This window comes from Homarus americanus, unplaced genomic scaffold (genome assembly GCF_018991925.1).
Source record: "Homarus americanus isolate GMGI-L3 unplaced genomic scaffold, GMGI_Hamer_2.0 scaffold41366, whole genome shotgun sequence".
Taxonomy (NCBI): Eukaryota; Metazoa; Arthropoda; class Malacostraca; order Decapoda; family Nephropidae; genus Homarus; species Homarus americanus.
The window spans coordinates 3,213,994-3,225,137 of record NW_024723541.1 but is presented as its reverse complement, the minus strand read 5'-3'; positions in this window follow the sequence as shown (position 1 = coordinate 3,225,137).

Below are 11,144 nucleotides of genomic sequence, written 5' to 3'. Positions count from 1 at the left end.
AGAAAGATTGAAAGATAGAGGGAAGAAACAACATTCGAAGGGGTGGTTTTCATTTTTCTATTAAACTTGATTATATATGGACAGTCTTGGCCTGTCCTTCACTGTCCACAAGAGATTTGAAGTAGTTTGGTTGATTGGTGATATAGAGAGAAGAGAGCATTAGCTCTGACGGTGCAGTACAAGGACGGTCTTAGTCAAGCCAAGTTATTCTATTTGATGTTTTCTCAAGGCTTTTTATATTAGAGGAGTCCCTCTATGATCTTTGTGTCACTAGAAGGATGATGCCCATCGTTTTTGTTTCTAGTTTTTATTGTGAGTTTTTCTGATCTTCCTGTAAGATGGAACTCCTGTCTTATATAGACTTTGAGTTTTATTTTTGGTAATATTGAATATTTTTATGTTATTTCTCCTATATTTCTCTATATATTTATAGTTTGCTTCATTTATTTAGTTTTAACTTATATTTGCCTATTACTAGTTAAAAATAAATAAAAATTTAACAATTGTTCACTCAATTATTTAGATAATTTGTATAAACATTTAATATTTAGGAGTGTGTCACTTCGGTAAGGGAAACTATGTCAAGTCCTGTAAGTTTATTTTACTCTCCTCTTCGTCACAGATCGTCTTCTTACTTGTACTTACTTCACACCCCAGTGCCTTACATTTCCTCTTGAATTATTCTAAAGGTATATACTATATTTACTGTGTTATTACCGTACATATAGTCGTCCTCAGTCCACATTCCTGCCACTAGGGTACAGGTACAGGGTGTATTAATATACCTTATCAGTGGCAACTTTTTTTTTTTGCAGATAATGTACTGTACGTCATCGCTCTTCAGTGACTACATCACCAACCTCACAACACATTCACGTAAATAGTTCTCAGTTAAATCAGTCGTTGTAAACAAGGAAATAAATAACTTTCTCCTATTATAACTGACTTTTTACTCACCCTGTTAAAGCTACATTTATTTACTGTTCTGTACTGAAATGTACCCCTTCAGGCGACCACCCAACTGAATACACCCCAGCCTGCCAATCTACAAGCAGCATTCACCGAAGAACAAATAAAACAGATGATCACTATTATGATAGTGACTTTCTCTACGATAATACAGAAACAAGATACCAGCACCGAAAATATAATAAACGACAACTACTTTGAGAAAGGAACTACTCCCTCCTCCCCCACGTCAGCCACCAAGATGGAATAACAAGAAAGCAAATTGGAAATTTTATCAAGATGAACTCCAAAAATGGTTTTCGAACTATGAACCAGCAGAAGATATTGACCAACTAAACCAGGACCTTACTGATGCCATACAACACGCAGCAGAGAAAGCAATACCAAAAATAAACCCTACAAATAGACACCACAAAGACTACTGGTTCTACAATGACGAGGTCAGAGAACAGAATCACAGAATCAACACATTCAGAAGATATCTCCGACAATACCCTTCCCCTGAGGGAGTGAAACTCTTGAGAGCTGCTGTCCAACATGCTCGTCAAATTACTCAGAAAATTAGGGAAGACAAATGGCTCGAATGGTGTGCAACCTTTAATGCACACACCAGCCTGAGTGAACTCTGGAGAAAACTCAGGATAGCAACAGGAAAACTGCCCAGAGCTTCAGCCCACCCCCAGCCACTACAGGAAGCAAATCGCTTGGCAGAGCACTTTGCAGAACGCTCGTCATCAGCTCAACTACTTCCTGAAATAAGACTTCATCTACAGCAAGTACAAGAGAGTAGTAGTAGTCAGACTTGCAATTGAACAAACTGACACTACAGACTGTCTGTTTACTATAGAAGAAATCAGAAGGGTCAGGAAAACAAGTAAAGACACCGCTCCTGGCAGTGATGGTATGACCTATTCATCGCTCAGCAATGCAGGACTTGCTGGTGAACTTGCTCTCCTGACAGTTATCAACGCATCATGGTCAGCAGGCAAACTCCCGTCAGCTTGGAAAAGAGCAAACATTGTTCCTATTCCCAAACCCAATGATCCCCAGAATTTCAGACCAATATCACAAACAGCATGCATCGGCAAAACCGCCGAAAGGATGGTCCTTACACGACTCCTCTGGAAAACTGGACCACTTCACCACAATATCTTTGGATTCACCAAAGGTGTCAGCACTGCACACAGTTTGGCCACTCTCCTGGGATCGATTGGTCAAAATAAGGCAATCGTAGTATTCCTTGATCTAGAGAAAGCATTTGAGCTGGCAAATGCACAGGCCATTGCAACCACTCTGGCCCGGAAAGGCTTCAAGGGATGCCTACTGGATTGGATTGCTGACTATCTCCAAAACAGAACAGCATGAGTTACCTGTCAAGGACAAGTCTCAGATCACCAGAGACTGGAAAATGGCACACGACAAGGAGGAGTTCTTAGTCCAACTCTCTTCAACATCCTCATGGAAAACTGCTATGCTATGCTATGCTATGCTGACGACTTAACACTGAAAGTAAAAGAAACCAGATCAGCAAAGTCCAAAGAGCACTAGACCTCATCAGTGAAGAATGTATGAGTCTCGGGCTCAAGATATCAATCCCCAAATCGAAAGCCATGAGGATTGGACACAATGAGCCGGTGACACAACTTCAAATACAAGGTATTGCCCTACAATGGGTCAATGTATACAAATACCTGGGCATCTGGATTGACAAAGCCTCAAATTTGACACTGAGATAAACTATCTAAGAGACTGAATAGGCAAGAGAGGCAACATGATGAGAGGCATGACAGTCCTAAGAATGCTATATATGCACGCCATTCGATCATTAACAGACTATGCGACACCGGCTCTTAACACACTGTCTGAAGGGCAGTGGGCGAAATTGGAGTTTGCCCAGAATAACGCTATGAGAGTCATTGTCAAGGCACCTATGTGGACAAAAATTGAAAACTTAAACATGAAGACAGGTCTTGCATCTCTCCAAACCAGAGCGGAACGATTAACAGCGAGCTTTGCAACAAAACTGATTACTAGGGCTCGGGAAAGTGACTTCAAGAATGGACTGAACCTTAACAGAGATGTCTTTAACAAGAAAACATGGCTATTGTGCGCAGCTGACGCGGTAAATCGACTGAAATTGAAAGACAATCCTCAGCAAAGGGCCTGATACAATGAGTCCAGACTACAGCACCCCAGCACCGTGGGAGTCCCCGCCAGCAGTCTTCAACATTCTACAAACTGGGACAAGAAAGGTTGACTGTAACCCACATGAGCTCCGACAGATAGCAGAGAGAAACATGAAGGCTCTAACACCTCACAATAGTACAGTGTATTACACAGACGGTTCCGTAGAGACCACCAGTACGAAGGCAGGAGCAGCCTTCACTACCGAAGGAGGTAACACGTCCCTTTGAACCACCTCAAATGGATGATCTACTCTGCAAGTTGAACTAGCTGCCATACTTGGAGCCCTAAGACATGCTTCCATAAACAGTTAACAAGGCATTGTAATACACACTGACTCACGATGTGCTATTGAAGCACTACAATGCAGAGAGCCTAGAGACAACAATCATCTCATAACATCCGTTATTGGACTACTGCAAGGTTTAAAACTACAAGATCGGCAAGTTATCATTAACTGGGTGCCTAGTCATTTCGGAATCCCAGGGAATGAACGAGCTGATGCTGCTGCCAAGGCTGCGTTAGGACAGCGAAACATTGAGATGAACATCCCGCCCAGTCAGGAGCAGATAAAGACGACCACAATAACACGAACTGCCCAGTGGAAAATAGGCAAACATAGAAGATTAATACCAGTATCACGATCGGCCAGATGGTACTATCTGGTCACGAATTTTGAGAGACCACCACTTATGAAGGATATAACAAGAAGGGAAGAAGTCAACTTCCACCGACTGAGACTGGGATACCCATGCATTTGGGAAATAATTGTACCAGTACCAGCAGAGCAGCGCATATGCAAGACCTGCGACAGCGGAGCAGAAAACACACTGCAGCACTACCTCAGAGTGCCCTGGAACACAATTAGCTAGGAGAAACATACAACCCCCTATCACAGCAGAGAAGGTTGCCAGAATGCTAACCACCAACCACTCTTAAGAAACCCTACAGTTTCTTACCGAGCATCCACCCCCCACACTAGTGGTGGAGATGTACATTTAACCAAAAAGACGCTGGTGTTTTATCCCAGCAGTGGGTGGACCAGCATTTTAGCTTAAGGTCCGCTTAGGTAATATTCCTACAAATCTATAATAAAAAAAATATATATTATTTTAAACGAGCCTCACTAATGCCGGCCTTTCCTAGCTGCTAGAGTCCTCTAGTGCAGCACTGGTGACGGAAGACAAAAAACCTCGTCTCCGAAATGTGGATAACCCACTAATATATTTAATCAGTGAACTTGGAGAAAAATGCAAGTGTTCAGTCGCAGCCAATATAATAAATATTGACCTCTGTTAATTTTTGTTTTAATTTTTCTATTAAACTTGTTTATATATTGAGTCTTGGTCTGTCCTTCACTGCCGACAACAGTATTGAATTAGTTAGGTTGGTTGGTGATATAGAGAGAAGAGAGCATTAGCTCTTGAGGGTGCAAGATAAGGGTACAGTATAAGGTAAAGTTCTCAAGTGGGAAGTATAGGAGAAGGTTGACAGCAGGTGGGCTATCCACCTTACGGAGACGAGGTTTCTTGTCTTCCGTCAATAGTGCCGCATTAGAGGACTCTAGCAGCTAGGAAAGGCCGATCTTAGTGAAGCTCGTTTAATAGAAAAATTATAAAATTTACCTTGAGGGCAGTAGTTATTGTGGCTGCGACAGAACACTTCCCTCCAAGTTCACTGATTAAATAAAAGTTACCCCTCAGCCTCCCATTGGGTAAAAGAATGTGGTCTGGTGGTCTATGTGTAGTTACTAATACGCAAGGTTAGATTAACATTTGGTTTAAGTAATGATTTTAACCTCACCTAAACACAAACTCTTTAAATAACTAGATTCACTTGTATTTTAATTATCTGGATTAATTATGATTATTTAACCAATATTATTTTAATTACCTGGATTAACTGATTAATCCACCTAACTAATCCACCAAGGTTAAAATTAATCTTCACCTATATTTAACTGACGTTTGTTTGACAATTGTAAGCTTAGTTAATTAAGCTGTGACGTAACTACATTCTGAATGCCTATTGGTTGAAACAGTTTATTTAGCCATAAAAACACACACAATCAATTAAAAATAATAACATGGCTGAGCCAGTTGAGAACCTGAGCACTCTTGAAGGCACCTGATAAATACTGAACATTTATCACAAGGAAGTATTTTGTAACATTTAGTATCATCTAGAATAGTACATTATTTAAAGGGCCTCTTACCTTGAGTGTGTCGTACTGTGAGTTCAATATTGCTGGATATGACTCATTTATAAACCTTTCTCAAGAATCTTGCAAAAGGGGCGTAGTTATCTATGCTAGGCAAGACCTTAGAGCCAGCCAGGCGAGGGTACAGGGAGAGGATGTTTTTGAAGAGTCCCAGTGGTGTAAAATTAAACTAAAGGGAAGGGACTTGCTTATTGTCGGGTGTATCTACAGATCCCCAAACTGTGGCCCACTAAACCAAAGGAACTTAAGAGCCTTAATAGACAATGCAGCAATGCTCAACCCTAGCCACCTCCTTATCATGGGGGACTTTAACTATGGCGACATCGACTGGGGTAACGAGTTCACCCCAAATGACTTGAATAACCCTGCTACTCTTTTTGTAGAAACTCCGAGAGATAATTTTCTGTTCCAACATGTTAGAGACCCGACCATTGGTAGGTAGGTAGGTAGGTAGGTGGGTAGGTAAATAGAATTGGCAGGGGTGAGCAGGCATGGGGGAACTGTGGGTAGACGTGCTCTTAATTTTAAAACGCCTCAAACGTTTCCTCAACTTCAAAACCCATCAAACGTTTCCTTAACATCGAAACACCCCAAAAACGTTTCAACTTCAAAACATTCCAAAAACGTATCCTTAACTTCAAAACCTCAAAAACATTATTATTCACGGTGTTAATAATCTTCCTAACGTTAACACAGCTGCAATGTTAACTAATGTTTATTCAATGTAAATTAACGATAAATAAAAAATATTGTCACTGGATAATTTATTATACAAGGGAATATTTTATTATTTAAAAAAATTACAAAATTTTTCAGATGGCTATTAATTGAGTGTTAAATAAACCTCCACACTTTGACTGGTTGATACTGACAGTTAACACTATGGTTCCTTGTTCACAGCCAGTCTACTCGAGGTACAAATACAACTCCATGTGGGAGTCCTACTCGAGCTTGAAGTCGTACTCGAGACAGGTCGTACTCGAGATACATATTCTAAGACTCCTACATAAACATACATACTTGAACATATGCATATACACATTGACAAAATCATACATAAAACTTCATTTAATCTAAGATGGGAAAAATTCAGTAATGTACAATTTATTTATTGTATTTTATAATTAAGATTATTATTAATTCTCAAAGGTTCCTACGTTAAGTTTCCTCCTAACTGGTGACGTGAGTGTATCTAACTGACACAAAGAAGGATTCTCAAAGGTTCCTATGTTAAGTTTTCCTCCTAACTGGTGATGTATCTAACGGACTCGCTTAAGTTACCACACAGACTCTACCTTAATTACACACATTCACTTAACACCAATTAGGTGACAAAATTACCTCAAAATCTACATAAATTGGACCTTAGGTAAATTGGGACACCTATTATATATCCCATTTAGTTACACCATAAAATAGGACATCTCAACTATCACCCATTACCATTTCAACAAATCAACAGCGGAATAAAATCAGAACACCACCATTTCTCCGTCGAATTAAAACTGAAATGCAAAAATAAAGTGTTTCGAAGATTCTAATCGACACAAGATTAAAGTCATAACATTCCCCGGCGATCCAACACTGGGGTCAGTAAAATTGTTATTCTTCTTAAACTGTTAGACATGACAAGAGAATTATATTCCTGTCGACGTCAGCTACCGGACGATCTTCCCAATTATTAAAACAACGATAACAGATACAATTTATCCTTGGGGCCTAGGTCAGAAAAGATGTTTTTATTATTTTCACGATAAATCTCTAAACACCAGGAATGTTTGTGTCTTGGTTGTAGCGTACCCAGTCACTTCTGAAAGCTACAGTACAGAACTTGGGCATTACAGTATTAAGTGAAATACCTAACTGGATTCTCAACATGATACAGAATTCTAACTTTCTATAAGAAGGCAGATTTCGTCTCAGTAGTAAGGCAGATTTCTCTCAGTAGTAAGGCAGATTTAGTCTCAATCTAGAATCCACAATAAGGCAGATTTTGTCTCAATAATAAGGCAGATGTCTTTGTAACGCATAAGGTTGATGTGTTCTTCAAGTATAGTTATAGTGTGTTCTATCTGTAATGTTATTGATGTGTTCTTCAAGTATAGTTATAGCAGTGTGTTCTATCTGTAATGTTATTGATGTGTTCTTCAAGTATAGTTATAGCAGTGTGTTCTATCTGTAATGTTATTGATGTGTTCTTCAAGTATAGTTATAGCAGTGTGTTCTATCTGTAATGTTATTGATGTGTTCTTCAAGTATACCAGCATGTTCTCTCTCTAACTGCGATGTTATTCAGTTCTACAATGGCACAAATAACTCGACATTCTACAACATACTTGTCAACATTTGCCAGTCAATCATTATACATCAACCCACACCGCTCATTATACATCAAACAACACTATTCACTATACATGATGATATAACCAAAGCATTATAGATGGTGTTATAGATATGGTGTTATAGATAGACGTCAAGGGCGATCGTTAAGGGATACAATCGTTAAGGGATACGATAGTTTATGTTCCCGGCGACGACGTGACCCCATTGATCGTCACTACGGATGGGGGCTCAGTCGTGGGGACGGTGGGCGATTGAGGCGGAGGCATACGAGGTCGTTTCATGATATGGGTGGGATGGCGGTTTAACTACGCCGTTGGGGCCATCATGCCGTTGGTGTAGACCGGCCGTTAGAGTACGTGTGAGCAGGGGAGTTGTTGTAGCTACCAGAGGACATGTCTGCGTACTCTTCTCCGTACTCTTCCACATCCTCTGGGATATTCTCATAAATATTATTCCCTGATGAAATAAACGAACGTCTTTTAGTGATGGCGGAAGGGGGGAGGGGGGAGCAGTTTTAGTGATGGGAAAGGAAGAAAATGATGCACACAACTAATACAACTAAAATAATAAAACAAAAAACTAAAATACAGAAATAAATCTCATTAAATACAAAAAAAAATTCAAATTCTAAAAAAAATCTAAATACAGCGGATCTTTTATTTAATGAACCATATGGAGAGGAAAGTCCATTATATCAAGGTTCCGTTATATGTGGAACTTCTAATTAATGAACTATATGGCAAGAAAAGTCCATTATATCAAGGTTCCGTTATATGTGGAACTTCTAATTAATGAACTATATGGCAAGAAAAGTCCATTATATCAAGGTTCCGTTATATGTGGAACTTCTAATTAATGAACTATATGGCAAGAAAAGTCCATTATATCAAGGTTCCGTTAGATGTGAAACCCCCATTTAATGAACTACTGTATAGAGAAAAACCGTTATAGAGGTCGACTACTGTACTCGACCCTAAACGACCTCACCTGTTGTCGGGTCGCTGAGGTCAGCATAGCTCATGGCATTATGACGACCTTCTGAAGGCTTCAGGGTCACTGGTGGCTCTCGCTCCTTACCCTTCTGCTGGTGTCTCCTGGAGGAGCAGCAGCAGGTGTTAATGTTATCAGTAAAATAAATCACTCTTAAATCTTCACCTATTTGTTTTTTGCATATTTTTACATCAACTGAACTTGTTATATTCTTTACCTGAGGTAGAGAGGAGGTGGTGGAAGGCTGGGTCTGGGCTGTATCTTGGCACCTGCTTCCTTTAGTTGTGTTGTGAATCACTTACCATCCTGATATTGGAGGAGAGAAGCCTGGTACAGCAGTACAAGTGAGGCAAGATGTGTGGTACAACAGTACAAGATAAGTGGTACAGCAGAGTGCACACCTCTCCTTGACAAGGTCCAGAACCTACTGAAAGTAAAGTCCCAAGTTATTACCTATAAAAGGTTTCAAGCAAGATATTTTCACAATACTAATTTATCCTAATACAGTATTGTATAACATGACCCTAAACTGAAGGTTTTATCCCTATGGAAGTACCACATTAATTCACTTAATCTAGCACAGTAATTGAACTATCAATAAATTAGTGATGCACCATTAATGATAATTCACAACCAGATTCAAAACTTCCCAATATTCTGCCGCCAGATTTAAAACGAACAAACAGATTTTTCTATAATTTAGGTCAATTTTATCATGCAGGTAAAACGGTTATGTCACTATATTATATAAAGTCTCACCAGCAAAGCCAAACAAACAAAGCAAAATATCAGTTGAATATAATACAGTACAGGAGTACTGTACTGTATTTAAATAAAGCAATTTACTCTGGTGGTAGAGAGACCATTCACAAGTACCTCAACTTTAGTAATAGTCTTACAGAATTCTTGACGCTGCAATATCAAGTAATTAAAAGCACCTGGGTTTTAAATTTAATTGTTGTGGCGTTTAAGTCTACCCGGAACAACACTTAGTCATTATTGACGCAACTCGCCAATCAAGGGTCAACGATTTATAGGTAAATAATTTCAAGCTGTTAGTAACTGCAACCATCCAGCAAGAATACCATGTATACATTGTCTACATTAATCCATTATATATGTTACCGCCACAGTAAGATAAGCTAGAAGAGAGAGAGAGAGAGAGAGAGAGAGAGAGAGAGAGAGAGAAAGAGAGAAAGAGAGGGATAACCATAACAAGATAAACTAGGCGAGAGAGAGAGAGAGGGGATGAGATAAGAGATATAGTGTTGACAACGAATTTGCTGACCAATCTGCTGTGTTTCAATACGAAAACATATGGCCCTCGCCTCCAGGCTGAGATTGCCCTCGAGGGGAGTCAACTGATTTCTACAGGACAGACAACACGTTGGTTCAGACCACTAGACCCTAAAACGTTTTGACCGAATTATATGGTACGCGTCAACGTTGAGGGTTTATTTCTCCAGCAACAAACCAATAACGCTCCTATGAGCGTTAACAGTCAAAACGTATACGGGAGGACTGTCGAAGGACCAACGCCGGAGTTCAGCGTGGGAGAGCATAGGCTCGTCGATCGCCCGCCCGCCCACCCACCCATAGTGGATGGATCGCCCACCCACCCACAGTGGGTGGATCACGTGCGTCGTCAGCAGCGAGGCAGTGATAGTGAGTGTTCTGTGTTTGAGTGAAGTGTCTTAAATACCTGGACAGTGTCGTAAAGCTTTGGTCTGCGCGTACGGGGCTGTGAGCGTTCCTTTCAAACAGGGAGGACGCGCACCCAGTGAGCGAAGGTTTCAGAACACCCGGACAGTGTCGTAATGTTTGGTCTGGTCGGACTGGTAGTTAGTGTTCGCTAGGACACGCACGCAAGTGATTATAACTAACAGCTGATCTTCCTATACCAGTGACACCATAGTATATCAAACAATGATGATAAGGAACCATGAAGAAATACATAAATGAAAGGGATTTGTGGGTTAAGTGTGTTCAACATTAAGGTTATATGTACATGTATGTATATATGTATATATAAGTATGTGTGTGTAATTAAGAAATAACAACGAAGGTTGTGACAAGCCGTAACGTTGTACAAGTAAGGGCGCCGCAGTAGTGTTTGTGACATCAGTTGTGTAACGAGTCCCTACATTGATTGTGGATCTCTGTGGTTGTGTTAGCGTGACAACGTAGCTGGTGTGTGACATCGCTGTAGTCGTGTTTGTGACATCACTCGTGCGTATTACACATCACGTGTATGAGGGACATCGCTCGTGTGTGACATCACTGTGGTCATGTTAGTGTGACATCGTCGCTCGTGCGTGACATCACTGTGGTCGTGTTTGTGTGACATCACTCGTGCGTATTGCACGTCACGTGTTTGAGGGACCGTGTGACATCACTGTGGTCGTGTTTGTGTGACATCACGTGCGTATTGCACGTC